The 15082-nt window shown below is 37.9% G+C and overlaps 1 protein-coding gene and 1 pseudogene across 8 annotated transcripts in view; one reads left to right on the forward strand and one right to left on the reverse strand.

Moving 5' to 3' along the window:
• The window catches only part of RNF24 (ring finger protein 24), a 167162-nt gene that overhangs the window by 15236 nt on the left and 136844 nt on the right, over nucleotides 1-15082 (forward strand). Inside the window, exon 1 of one of the 8 annotated variants that reach the window (XM_077116544.1) lies at nucleotides 1608-1626. The exons of 6 other annotated variants lie outside the window; for them this stretch is intronic. The gene's annotated coding sequence lies outside the window, so the exon portion shown is untranslated. Of the gene's footprint in view, nucleotides 1-1607; nucleotides 1627-5445; nucleotides 6514-15082 lie in introns of those variants that run through there. One more of the 8 variants, XM_077116555.1, reaches the window with a different exon arrangement.
• Nucleotides 7018-8589, reverse strand: LOC143646975 (signal transducing adapter molecule 1 pseudogene; annotated as a pseudogene).

Here is a 15082-nt window from a genome sequence, read left to right on the forward strand (position 1 = left end):
TTAATAAAGTGCCCTCCTAATGATTGCTTTTGTTAGGTAAAGGTTGATACAATGGAAAGAGTGAACATAAGAACAAACAGTCTGTGCTGTATTTCTTTCCTTTTCACAAATGTGAGATCAGTCATGCTGCCAGCTTAACCTGGCTGCAAGCTGTTCTAGTTAGAAGTTTCATTCCAGTGATCTTCAGATGATGTGAAAAAGTACACTTAAGTGCACTATATACTTTCTACACTTTTTAGGAGATGCTGGATCTCTCGTTTCTGATGATGTATTAAGTCAATTCTACTGCTTTCTTATTTTTTTTAATAATTATTTTATTTTATTTTTTTAAATACCAAAAAAAACCCAAATAAACGCAAACATTCCTATTTTGATCATTCCATTCTACATATATAATCAGTAATTTACAATATCATCACATAGTTGCATATTCATCATCATCATCATTCTTGGAACATTTGCATCTATTCAGAAAAAGAAATAAAAAGAAAACAGAAAAAAATTCATACATACCATACCCCTTACCCCTCCCTTTCATTGATCACTAGCATTTCAAACTAAATTTATTTTAACATTTGTCCCCCCTATTATTTATTTTTTTATTTTTTTAAAATACCCAAAAACAAAAGCAAATGCATACATTCCTATTTTGATCATTCCATTCTACATATATAATCAGTAATTCACAGTATCATCACATAGTTGCATATTCATCATCATAATCATTTCTTGGAACATTTGCGTTGTAAGAATTTGAGAGTTTTGCCGCGCAAAGGAGGACTCCAAGAGACGTTCTCTCATGCAACACGCAAGGGGTTTATTTACCACACATGCGTGGGGCTCACTGAACACGCAGGAACAGAGAGCCCCGAACCTGGGTTTTGGGAAGCCTTTTGAGGGCCAGGATAAGGGTGTGGGGTTTGAGGGTTGAACATTAGTTACAGGTTCTGCTTTATGCAGGAAGTAGATAACGAACATTTTGCAAGAAGCAGATAACAAACATTTTTCGCGCATGAGTCATGGGAGCTGCTTCTTGCAAGAAGCAGCTGTCTCGTGCAAAACTCCCTTACTCAACCTTCTCAGTTGCATTCTTAGATAAACTTTCTCCGGCAGTTACAACCTTGCATAACCAAGGCAGCAGAAAACCTTGCATAACAAAGGCAGCAGATAACCGCCCCTGGGAAGTCCCGGGTTGTTTTAGCCTGATGGGGCCCATAACTCTTTTCTTTATAAAATCCTTCTTTACATAAGAAAAGTTAGCTACTGTTAAGTTTTATAAAATCCTTCTTTACAGCGTCTATTCAGAAAAAGAAATGAAATGAAAACAGAAAAAAAATTATACATACCATACCCCTTACCCCTCCCTTTCATTGATCACTAGCATTTCAAACTAAATTTACTTTAACATTTGTTCCCCCTATTACTTATTTTTATACCATATGTTCTACTCATCTGTTGACAAGGTAGATAAAAGGAGCATCAGACACAAGGTTTTCACAATCACACAGTCACATTGTAAAAGCTATATCATTATTCAATCATCATCAAGAAACATAGCTACTGTAACACAGCTCTACATTTTCAGGCAGTTCCCTCCAGCCTCTCCATTACATCTTGACTAAGGAGGTGAGTCCAGGATAACCCCTAGACTCTGTTTGGAATCTCTCAGCCATTGATACTTTGTCTCATTTCACTCTTCCCCCTTTTGGTTGAGAAGGTTTTCTCAATCCCTTGATGCTGAGTCTCAGCTCCTTCTAGGATTTCTGTCCCACGTTGCCAGGAAGGTCCACACCCCTGGGAGTCGTGTCCTGCATAGACAGGGGGAGGATGGTCAGTTTGCTTGTTGTGTCATCTGAGCAACAGAAGAGGCTCTCTTGGGGGTGACTCCCAGGCCTAATTTCAAGTAGGCTTGACCTATCCCTTGCAGGGTTAAGTTCCATATGAACAAACCCCAAGACTGGGGATTCAGCCTATAGCTCTAGTTGTCCTAATTGCTTGTGAGAATATCAAGATTTCAACTTGGGGAAGTCGAATTTTCCCCCTTTCTCACCATTCCCCGAAGGGGACTTTGCAATTACTTTTTTATTCACTGATCAAATCACTCTGGAATTTATCAGGGCATCACTCTAGACAAACCAACAAAATCTCATGTCCTACTCAAGGTTCCATGTACTTATGGTGTTCAGTTAAGCTTTCTTCATAAGTTATATTAGGAAATGCACTAGTCAAAATATAAATTTTGTACCAAATATTTTTTTGCTATAGTCTCACACATAAGTTGAAATTTTAAAATATTAATTACTGTCTATTTTCAGCACCCTGCAGTAATGACATTACTTTGTTCTTCCTCATGCAAAAACATTTTTAAAATTTGTACATTTAGTCACTATCATTATACACTCTAGGCATTCCTAGATTATACCATCTCAGTCTTTATTGTCTATCTTTCTTTCTGATTTCATTTGTGCCCCCAGCCCTCCTCCCTCTATCATTCTCACATGCAGCTTCATTCAGTGTTTTAACATAATTGTATTACAGTTAGGTAGTATTGTGCTGTCCATTTCTGCGTTTTTACATTCAGTCCTGTTGCACAGTCTGTATCCCTTCAGCTCCAATTTCCCAATATTGTACCCTATTTCTATCTCCTGATGGTCTCTGTTACCAACAAAATTCTCCAAGTTTATTCACTAATGTCAGTTCATATCAGTGAGACCATACAATATTTGTCCTTTTGTATCTGGCTAATCTCACTCAGCATTATGTCCGTAAGGTCCATCCATGTTGTTACATACTTCATAACTTTATTCTGTCTTACAGCTACATAATATTCCATCGTATGTATATACCACAGTTTGTTTCACCACTCGTCTGTTGATGGGCATTTTGGCTGTTTCCATCTCTTGGTAATTGTAAATAATGCTGCTATAGACATTGGTGTGCAAATGTCTGTTTGTGTCCTTGCCCTCATGTCCTCTGAGTAAATTCCTAGCAATGGTATTGCCAGGTCATATGGCAATTCTGTATTTAACTTTTTGAGGAACCACCAAACTGCCTTCCACAGTGGTTGTACCATTTGACATTCCCACTAACAGTGGAAAAGTGTGTCTCTTTCTCCACATCCTCTCCAGCTCTTGTCATTTTCTGTTTTAATGATAATGGCCATTCTGGTGGGTGTGAGATGATATCTCATTGTGGTTTTGATTTGCATTTCTCTAATAGCCAGGAAGTTGAGCATCTTTTCATGTGCCTTTTGGCCATTTGTATTTCCTCTTCTGAGAAGTGTCTGTTCAAGTCTTTTTCCCATTTTGTAATTGGGTTGGCTGTCGTTTTGTTGTTGAGTTGAACAGTCTCTTTATAAATTCTGGATACTAGACCTTTATCTGATATGTTGTTTCCAAATATTGTCTCCCATTGTGTAGGCTGTCTTTTTACTTTCTTGGTGAAGTTCTTTGATACGCAAAAGTGTTTAATTTTGAGGAGTTCCCATTTATTCCTTTCTTTCTTCAATGCTCTTGCTTTGGGTGTAAGGTCTAGAAAACCGCCTCCAAGTATAAGATTTATAAGATATTTCCCTACATTTTCTTCTAGCAGTTTTATGGTCTTAGATCTAATGTTAGATCTTTGATCCATTTTGAGTTAATTTTTGTATAAGGTGTGAGATATGGGTCCTCTTTCATTCTTTTGCATATGGATATCCAGTTCTCCAGGCGCCATTTATTGAAGAGACTGTTCTGTCCCAGCTGAGTTGCCTCGACCGCCTTCTCAAAGATCAATTGTCCAAGGATGAGAGGGTCTATGTCTGAACACTCTACTCAATTCCATCGCTCAATATTTATCTATCTTTATGCCAGTTCCATGTTGTTTTGATCACTGTAGCTTCATAATACGCCTTAAAGTCAGGTAGCATGAGACCTCTGACTTAATTTTTTTATCCTCAGGATACTTTTATTCAGGGCACCCTGCCCTTCCAAATAAATTTGGTTATTGGTTTTCTATTTCTGAAAAATAAGTTTTTGGGATTTTAATTGGTATTGTTTTGAATCTGTAAATCAATTTATGTAGAATTGACATCTTAACTATGTTTAGTCTTCCAATCCATGAACACGATATGCCATTCCATCTATTTAGGTCTTCTGTGATTTCTTTGAACAATTTCTTGTAGTTTTCTTTGTATAGGTGTTTTGTCTCTTTAGTTAAATTTATTCCTAAATATTTTATTCTTTTGGTTGCAATTGTAAATGGAATTCTTTTCTTGATTTCACCCCCAGATTGTTCATTATTAGTGTGTAGAAACACTACAGATTTTTGAATGTTGCTCTTGTAACCTGCCACTTTGCTGTGCTCATGTATTAGCTCTAGTAGTTTTGCTGTGGCTTTTTCAGGGTTTTCGACATATAGTATCATATCATCTGCAAACAGTGAGAGTTTTACTTCTTCATTTCCAATTGTGTTGCCTTGTATTTCCTTTTCTTGTCTAATTGCTCTGACTAGAACTTCCAACACAATGTTGAATAACAATGGTGATAGTGGACATCCTTGACTTGTTCCGGATTTTAGGGGGAAAGTTTTCAGTTTCTCCCCATTGAGGATGATGTTAGCTGTGGGTTTTTCATGCATTTCCTTTATCATGTTGAGGAAATTCCCTTCTATTCCTATCCTTTGAAGTGTTTTCAACAGGAAAGAATGTTGAATTTTGTCAAATGCCTTTTCTGCATCAATTGAGATAATCGTTGTTTATCTGCTTTGATTTGTTGATATGGTGTATTACATTAATTGATTTTCTTATGTTGAACCATCCTTGCTTACCTGGGATGAATCCTACTTGGTCATGATGTATACTTCTTTTAATGTGTTGCTGGATTTGATTTGCTAGAATTTTGTTGAGGATTTTTGCATCTGTATTCATTAGAGAGATTGGTCTGTAGTTTTCTTTTTTTGTAATATTTTTGTCTGGCTTTGGTATGAGAGTGATGGCTTCATAGAATGAGATAGGTAGCTTTCCCTCCTCTTCAATTTTTTTGAAGAGTTTGAGCAGGATTGGTACTAATTCTTTCTGGAATGTTTGGTAGAATTCACCTGTGAAGCCATCTGGTCCTGGACTTTTCTTTTTGGGGGGCATCTTAATGACTGATTCAATTTCTTTACTTATTATTGGTTTGTTGGAGTCATCTATTTCTTCTTGAGTCAAAGTTGGTTGTTCATGCCTTTCTAGAAAGTTGTCCATTTCATCTACATTGTTGTATTTATTAGCATAAAGTTGTTCATAGTTCATAGTATCCTGTTGTTACTTCCTTTATTTCTGTGGGGGTCAGTGGTTATGTCTCCTCTTCCATTTCTGATCTTATTTATTTGCATCCTCTCTCTTCTTCTTTTTGTCAATCTTGCTAAGGGTCCATCAATCTTTTTGGTTTTCTCACAAAATCAACTTCTGGTTTTGTTGATTTTCTCAATTGTTTTCATGTTCTCAATTTCATTTATTTCTGCTGTAATCTTCATTATTTCTTTGCTTGCTTTGGGGTTAGTTTGCTGTTCTTTCTCTAGTTCTTCCAAGTGGACAGTTAATTCCTCGATTTTTGCCCTTTCTTCTTTTTTTGATATAGGCATTTAGGGCAATAAATTTCCCTCTTAGCGCTGCCATTGCTGCGTCCCATAAGTTTTGATATGTTGTATTTTCATTTTCATTTGCCTCGAAGTATTTACTGATTTCTGTTGTAATTTCTTCTTTGACCCACTGATTGTTTAAGAGTGTGTTGAGCCTCCACATATTTGTGAATTTTCTGGCACTCTGCCTATTATTGATTTCCAACTTCATTCCTTTATGATCTGAGAAAGTGTTTTGTATGATTTCAATCTTTTAAAATTTATTGAGACTTGCTTTGTGACCCAGCATATGGTCTATACTTCAGAATGGTCCATGAACACTTGAGAAAAAGGTATATCCTGCTGTTGTGGGGTGTAATGTTCTATAAATGTCTTTTAAGTCTAGCTCATGTATTGCATTATTCAAATTCTGTATTTCTTTATTGATCCTCTATCTAGATATTCTATCCATTGATGAGAGTGAGGAATTGAAGTCTCCAACTATTACAGTAGATGTGTCTATTTCTCTTTTCAGTGTTTGCTGCATGTATTTTGGAGCATTCTGGCTCGGTGCATAAATATTTATGATTGTTATGTCTTCTTGTTGAATTGTTCCTTTTATTAACAATTTAGTGTCTTTCTTTTTCTCTTTTAACTGTTTTACATTTGAAGTCTAATTTGTCAGATATTAATATAGCTGCTCCTGTTCTTTTCTGATAGTTATTTGCATAAAATATCTTTTCCCAGCCTTTCACTTTCAACCTATGTTTATCCTTGGGTCTAAGATGTGTTTCCTGTAGACAGCATGTAGATGGGTCCTGTTTTTTAACCCATTCTGCCAGTCTGTCTCTTTTTTTTTCTTTTCTTTTTTTTTAGTGAAAGAAAGTTTCAGTTTAATATGAAGCCTAAACAGGAACAATATAATGCCTTCAGGTCAGTATGCTACCACTTCGTTCATTCTGTTGCAGTTCAGGACGGCGTATTTGTCTTAAATCTACACAAAATGTTACAGAACATGGTAGTTGTTCATGATTAAAATAAAATAGTATGTAAATTAATCTAAGTGTTAAATATATTCACACGATCGCCATCATGATGCAAAACGGTCTAGGAAGTCACACACCAGTGTGCACATAACATTTGCCCCAACAGTGTAAGTTTGACTTTTTACAGACCAGGTACTTTTACAAGACAAATAATCGGGTATCAATTTTTTCATATTATGAAAGGAAGAAATTAAATGTAAGTAGTTTCATTCCTTGGGGATAGGGGTGCTTCTAAAAAGTTAGTGCCAATTGAAGAGTCCTACGTTCCTGAACATTTGGACTTGCTGACCAAGACAGATCCTTGCAGCTGGGCATAAATCTCTTGGGATGGGGCAAGTTCTCCTCTCGCCGAGAGCTGCCTGCAGCACTCCGACCCCAGGGCCCTCAAACCCTACAGCAGCTCCTCCTGGGGGTACAGCTGCTGCTGCTGCGGCAGCTGGCTTCCAGGGGGCAGAGGCAGCGTGGAGGGTGTCAGGGCATAGTCTGGCAGCTGGGACACGCCGGTCCCTACATTCTGGTATACAGTGAGGTCAGCGGCAGTAGGGGGAGGACTGAACACGGCAGCCTGGCTGGGATACACATGTCCTTGCACAGAACTGGCTGTGGCGTTAGGGTAGGAGGCCTGGGCCTGTTGGTTGGGAAGGGCTGGGCTCGCTGGTGGAGGCAGCTGCTTGATGGGAAGGCTATAGCTCTGTAGGTGGCTCATCTGACTGCCGCCCGCTACCAAGTAAGCCCCGCTCGGGGGCAGTGGTTACACCTGAGAAGCAGAAACACCAGGTGGCTGCATGTAATACTGCAGGTTCTGTAACTTTGCATACATGGAGTACGTGGGGTCTTCATTTATTAACTTGCTGTACAATGAAAGTGCCTCCATCACTTTCACATTCAGCTCTGAGAGTTCTGAATGTTTTCTGTCGATAGCTTCCAGCTTCTCATCAGTGAGAGGTCCCATCTGGTGACACATTGCTTCAAGATGGAGGAGCTCTGGCAGTTCTGACTGGCCATCACTAGGGTCTGTACTTTGCAACATCTGTAGCAACTGGTCCATTTTATCTTCATCAATAAAGGCTGGTTCTGGCTCAGGCTCAAGCGTTTCCACCTGAACATCATCACTGAATTGTACTGTCTTCTTCTCTGTTTTAAGCATTTCTGGTTCAGCAGTGAGATCTGCTGTCACAAAACTTGAGGGAAATAACCCCATGCCTTGATGGGTCTCACCTTTCCACCAGTTGGGGTCACTGTCATCAGTAACTGTAATAATTTCTCCAGCTTTAAATGTAAGTTCATTATCTTCAGCAGCTTCATAGTCATATATAGCACAAACTTTTCGGCATTTGTGTTGGTGGTTAGTTAAGAGATTGGATGTGCTTGAATACAAATTGGAAAGTGTGGTTGGCTGTTGCCTCTGTGCCTTCAGGGATAACTCAATGGCTTTTGCTAGATCTTCTTCTTCCTTGTTAGCAGCTGTCCCAGGGTCTTTGGCCGCCAGAGCTGGGCTTGCTTTGGCTTGTTCTGCAGACTGAGAGCCAACAGCAGGAAAGGAGACTCCTGGCTCCTTCAGATTCTTGATCATGGCTGCTGTCAGACTCAGCTGTGGGTCATTCTTAAATTCATCTGTCCACTCCACCATAAGCGCTTTCAATTTCTCACAGACTTTAGGATGACCCTTATTTAAAACAATGCTTTCTTCACTAGCAAAATCTCTTGAACATACTTCTAAATGAAAAATTTTGCCACAGTTTAATACATATACTCCTTGAAGCGTCAGAGCTTGCATAACGACGTGAAGGTCTTTGTGGTTGACCCTTCTCATGACAGCCCGAAGACAATCTTTAGGTCCAGAGTGAGACTGACCAACTTTATCACAAATATCCAAAATAAGGCCCCAGTCCTCAGCTGTATTCATCTCACTAGTTGCTTTCTCCACATCCTGATCGAAGGGGTTGGTGGTGAAAAGCGGCATCTCCACTGCGTGCAGTGGGCCCATGGGGAGCTGCTTGACAGCCTGGGACGAGCGCGCAGCACAAGTGGGCAGGCTGCTTGGGTGCGGAGAGCGCGGACACTGGCTTGACAGGCCTGGCGGCTCCTCCCTGGCCTCCCGACCCGTTGGCCTCCCCTGGCAACCGCGGCAGCGGGAGTGGCCCAGTCTCTGTCTTTTGATTGGGGATTTGAATGCATTAACATTTACTATTGTTACTGAATGGGAAGTACTTCTTCTACCATTTTGCCTTTTGGATTTTATATGTCATATCTAATTTTCCTTCTTTTTACCTTTACTCATAGTCTTCATTTCTACACTCTTCTCCACACCTCTCTCTTCTATCTTTTCATATCTGTCTCTAGTGCTCCCTTTAGTATTTCTTGCAGAGCCGGCCTCTTGGTCACAGATTCTCTCAGTGATGTTTTGTCTGAAAATGTTTTAATTTTTCCCTTATTTTTGAAGGACAGTTTTGCTGGTTATAGGATTCTTGGTTAGCAGTTTTTGTCTTTTAGTAATTTAAATATATCATCTCACTATCTTCTCGCCTCCATGGTTTTTGCTGAGAAATCTAGGCATAGTCCTATTGGGCTTCCCTTGTATGTGATGGATTGCTTTTCTCTTGCTGCTTTCAAGATCCTCTCCTTCTCTTTGACCTCTGACATTCTGATTAGTAAGTGTCTTAGAATATATCTATTCTCTTTGGGGTGCGCAGCACTTCTTGGATCTGTAATTTTAAGTCTTTCATAAGAGTTGGGAAATTTTCAGTGATAATTTCCTCCATTGGTTTTTCTCCTCCTTTTCCCTTCTCTTCTCTTTCTGGGACACCCACAACACGTATATTCATGTGCTTCATATTGTCTTTCAGTTCCCTGAGTCCCTGCTCATATTTTTCCATTTTTTTCCTATAGTTTCTGTTTCTTGTCGGATTTCAGATGTTCCATCCTCCAGTTCAGAAATCCTATGTTCTGTCTCTCAAAATCTACCATTGTAGGTTTCCATTGTTTTTTTTCATCTCTTCTACTGTGCCTTTCATTCCCATAAGTTCTGTGATTTGTTTTTTCAGACTTTCCATTTTTTCTTTTTGTTCATTCCTTGCCTTCTTTATATCCTCCCTCAATTCATTGATTTGGTTTTTGATGAGGTTTTCCATGTCTGTTCGTATATTCTGAATTAATTGTTTCAACTCCTGTATCTCATTTGAATTGTTGGTTTGTTCCTTTGACTGGGTCATATCTTCAATTTTCCTAGTGTGATTTGTTATTTTTTGCTGGTGTCTAGGCATTTAATTACCTTAATTCGTTTATTCTGGAGATTGTTTTCACTTCTCTTTTCTAGGGTTTTCTTGCTGCATAAATTTGCGTCTGTTCTTTCACATTCAGTTCATCTTTTTCTGGAGCTCTAGCTTAGGTTTTGTTTAACAGAGGAGAATTTTTCAGTTCTTGTTTTCTTGTTTTTTGCCCTGCCTGTGTGGTGTCTTTTCCCCCCACCCTTAGGAGGGTCTACTTAGGTATTATAGACCCCAGCCTGATTTTCCCATACCAAACTGACCTCCTGTCAGGAGGAAAGAGTCACCTGCGTCACTTTTCCCTGAGGGTGAGACCCAGGAGGTTGAAAGACTTTCCTGTGAAGTCTCTGGACTCTGTTTTTCTTATCCTGCCCAGTATGTGGCCCTTGTCTGACTGCAGGTCTCACCAACATAAGCTGATGTGGTACCTTTAACTTTGGCAGACTCAGCCTGCTCAGGGTGTGATTGAGACAGAGGAGAGGTTGTAGGCTGGTTTTAATGGCTTCAAATTTCCAAGCTCTGGCGTCTGAATTCCTTAAGGGAGGGATTCCACCTGAGTTGGGCCTCACCCCTCCCCTGGGGAAGGCACAGGCTCCAGACAAGCCCTCAAACAAGCTTGTTTCTGCCTGGGGCAGTTGCAGCCTGAGAAGCTCTTCTGCTGTATCCAAAGGCAGTGAAGACCTTGTAGAAACACAGCCCCAAAGACCTCTGTTTCTTTTTTTTGTCTTTTTCTGTCAGCCCTGCCCCCTTGGCGCTGGGGCAAAAATGAGCAACCTCCACTTTGAGCACAGTCCTAGTGTGAAGAAGTGGCTGAGCTTGACCTGCACTGATAATGCCTCTACTTTGGCATTTTCCATGGAGTGAATTATAACTGTGATTTATTCTCATTTCTAAACCATCTGAAACATTGTTTTCTCTCATTTTTAAGGCTATCTGTAGCAGAATCTTCAGCTTTTCATTGGTTTGTTTCTCTTGTTTTACCACTCTAGAAATGCATATTGTTTAACTTCCTTGTTTTAGTTTTAATACATCCAGTTTATGCCTTCTAATCTTTCCTCCTTAGAGATCCCAAGCTCCTGTAGGAATTCTGAAAACCTAGTATCTTTTCTGGTAATTGAGAATTCACCAGTTAAGTCCTGGAATTAACGTTCTCAACCTAGAACCCTCAAGAATAGGAACTCCCCTCTCTAAGACTTCCTAATAGAAGACCCTCTTGCCACTTCTCCCCGAGTAACTTGAGCGGGGTCTAGAGACTGTGCATCTACCTATGTACAATTCAGGATTTGAGTTAGGGTCACCCACAGCTTAGCAACTTTTATGATACACTTAGAAAAGGGGGTCTATAAGTAGAGAAAAATTTGTGCCTTCTGATAATCTTTTGCTTACTTGAATTTGGTTATTAAGTTACCCTCTCTGTACGCAGAACAAACTCAAGTCCTTTAATTTAAAAGCAAATTAAATGAATCTTTTATGACTGCTCCATTAAATAGTTGCAATGATTTTTCTCTGGTACCCCAGTGCTTTTCCAGGGGTTATAACTGATTGATTTATTTTCTTATGAAGATGAATCTTAAATACAACTGAAATTATCAGGGCCAGTTCTTACCTGTATTTATAGGCTGGCCCTATTTTCTGCTTTAGGGCCACTGTGGCTCTTTTCTTATCACATAGACCTGGCAATTCACAAGGCAAGTTTTCAGTGTTCTGTGCTATTTCCAGAAATGCCACAGCATTTTCAGAATAAAATGAACCTTGCTTAATTTAAATTTAAAATACATACATCCTTGTCATAGATTTGAGGAGACTAAAGAAACATAACTAACTATGATATGGGACCCTGGATTAGAGCCTGAAACAGAAAAAAGAACATTAGTGGAAAAATGGTGAAATTAAAAGTCTACATTTTAGTTAATAGTATTGTACCAATGTCAGTTTCTTTCCATAGTTCTAGTTATGTAAGATGTTAACATTAGAAGAAGCTAAGCAAAAGGCAAATGAGAATTCCTACTTTTTTTTGAGTCTAAAATTATTTCAAAGTGAAAAGTTAAAAAAAATACACTGTTCCAAATTGTTTGGGAATCATAGCTTGGCCCTTCTTGAAACTCCTTGAGACAATGAAGAGGACAGGATGTGTCAGCATACTGACTGCCTGCAGGAACCAGCCATGGAAATCATCCCACTTGCGTGTCCATTCTAACATTGCCAGTCTGGTGCGACCTAGTAAGGTCCATGGAAGACAGCAGAGTCTTATGAGAAAGAGGAAGGAATTTGGGTTCAAACATGGGTTTCAGTGCCTCTTACAGCACTTAATAGTAGTTTCAATTTGGGCAGTTAGCTTGACCTTCCTAAGTCTTTCTTTCTTCATCTGAATATTAGGGAGTATAATACCTCAGCCCACAGGTGATTTTGAGGATTAAGTGAGATTCATGTATATGATTGCACTGTGCAAAATGTTGATTTTGATTAATATCTTAAAGAATTACTTATAGAAAAAATTACCCAGTTTCAGGGATTATGTATTAGGCTATTTCTCCTTAGGTAATTTTCCCTAGGTTAATTGATTGATGCATTAAGTGCAGTCAGATCCATAGGTGATATATTTATAATTGTGTTTGTAACGTACTGAATTTTTATCATTAACAATCAGTTTCAATCTGAATCAGTATAACAAAGAAACACAAAGCATTAAGCTGGACACAACAGTCTTTTTAATGCAGAGATTTTGCATGCATATTGCTTTTATTGATTTAAGCTGTCTACGTTTTTACTTGGGAAGTCATGACACTAGGAATTGAATTTCAAATATGACAGCCCCAGATTTGTTAAGTTTTCTTGAAATTTAAAGCCAAAGACCTGAATGGAATCTGTGGAACTAATTTCAAGAGAGACCCTAGAGAGATGAAATGTCCAGTCTACCAAAGACATGAGACTTATAACACTGTAGTTTGTTTCCAAATATAAATTATTCTGTAACTAGTTTGGTGGTTTCTTAGGAAACTAAATATTGAGTTGCCCTATGACCCAACAATAGCACTACTTGGTATATACCCAGAAGAGCTGAAAGCAGTGAAACAAACAGACATTTGCATACCAATGTTCATAGCAGCTTTATTCATAATTTCAAAAAGATGAAAACAATCCACATGTCCATCAACAGACGAATAGATTAATAAAATGTGGTATATATATATACAATAGAATATTATGCAGCAGTAAGACAAAATGACATCCTGAAGCACATGACAAGGTGGATGAGCCTTGTGGACATAATGCTGAGTGAAATAAGCATAAGCCAGACACAAAAGGATAGATTCTCTATGATTCCACTTTTATGACTTTGGTAAAGTTAAAATTGGAGGCTTATAATACAGAATATAGGGGACTTAGAGATACATAGATGCCAGATATGGGTGAACAGTTAGCTAATGAAGTTGAACTCATATGTAAGGAAATAGAAAAAGTGAAGGTGATTCACTAGTGGGTCTACAAGTAATATTTCCATATTGAAGGAGAATGTGATTGAAAGGGGCTATATAGACCTATGTGTCCCACTGAGTAAAACTACAAATATAAATAAGTTCTTACATGAACTACCAAAAAAAATTATTCTGTAACTAATCTAAAGATAGAGCTAAGTCAAAATATTAAGTAGTGCTTTGAAGAAATGATATTTTCCTTTTTTACATGTGGAACTAAAGTTGATCCTCAACCCATGTTTCAAGTGGTCGAATGCTCTAATTCTGTACTCTGTGACTTCAACCAGACTTTAATTATTCTTTCTGCTTTGTCTACTGTCTACTGATTTAGCCACTTTGCTAAAGCAGCCTCACATCTATCAGTCAGGTTCTTTTTCTACTATATATTGGTAGTCCTCAGTGCTTACCTTTGAATAAAGAAAAATACTGAAAAAATTAGTTGTTAAGTTGGTGAAATGCATGAGTGAAGTCTCTATTATCCTAAAAAAATGAATTGCCCAACTCATTAAAAGTTGTTGATTAGTAGGAATAGGTGGAAACTCCCTAGTATGGTAAATGTGTATGTGTGTCTCAGATTACACACATCCTATTTACTAATGAAACAAGAATCCCAGAGTAAGGATAAGATAAGAATATCCATTATTAACGTTATTATTTTTGGCATAATTTTAGTGAGATGTATTCACACACCATACAATCCATCCAAAGTATATAATCAGTGGTTCACAGTATCATCACATACTTGTGCATTAATCACCGTGATCATTTTCAGAACATTGGCATTATTCCAGAAAAAGAAATACGAAGAGAAAAGAAAACTCCAAACATCCCATACCCCTTACCCCTCCCTCTTACTGACCACTAGTATTGGACTCTACCCAATTTTAAGACTTACAGTAGAGGTAGATTAACTGAGACAGTGTAGTATCAACATATATATCAGTGGAACAAAATAAAACATACAGAAGTAGACCCATACTTTTTTTTTTACAATATAGTTATATAATCATTATCAAAGATCAGGGCTGCTGGATTACAGTTCAGCAACTTCAGGTATTTCCATCTACCTATTCTAAAACACTAGGCACTAAAAAGAAATAACTATATAAATTATTTTTAACGTTATTCTAGAGATACTGGACAACCATAGAAGAGAAGAGATAAATTTATACATAATTATAAAGAAAGAATTAAAATTATCATTAGATAATTACCTAATTATCTAAGTGGGATGCTTATTTTAGACAGATAGCTACAGGATATTTGTATATATCTAATATCATTGTGGTCACTTATATTGCCAATTCAACACTATCCATAGAAAGCTAAGATTTTCAATCAGTGGTTTCAAGTAAGAATCAAATTAGAAAAATCCTTATGAATCTTTACAGATAGCACAAGGAAACCTTTTTTTCCTAAAGAACAATTAATTTTTTCCATTTCCACTTAAAATTAAAGTTATTCTCTTAACAAGTATTGTGCACATATTATAAAATACAAAATATTATAAACAGGTATTCAGTGAAAAGTAAATCTGATCCCACAACTGTCAGAGACAGTCACTTGTACCAGTTTTTTATATATTTGTTCCAGAGACTTTTTAGGCATTTTCAAAGCTAGCTTAACCAGTTATATAAGGTTGCTTCCAACCTTTTGCTATTACTGGTAAGTCTGCAGTGGAGAGCCTGGTATATATATATATGTTTTTGAGTAC

This window comes from Tamandua tetradactyla, chromosome 1 (assembly GCF_023851605.1).
Source record: "Tamandua tetradactyla isolate mTamTet1 chromosome 1, mTamTet1.pri, whole genome shotgun sequence".
Lineage (NCBI taxonomy): Eukaryota > Metazoa > Chordata > Mammalia > Pilosa > Myrmecophagidae > Tamandua > Tamandua tetradactyla.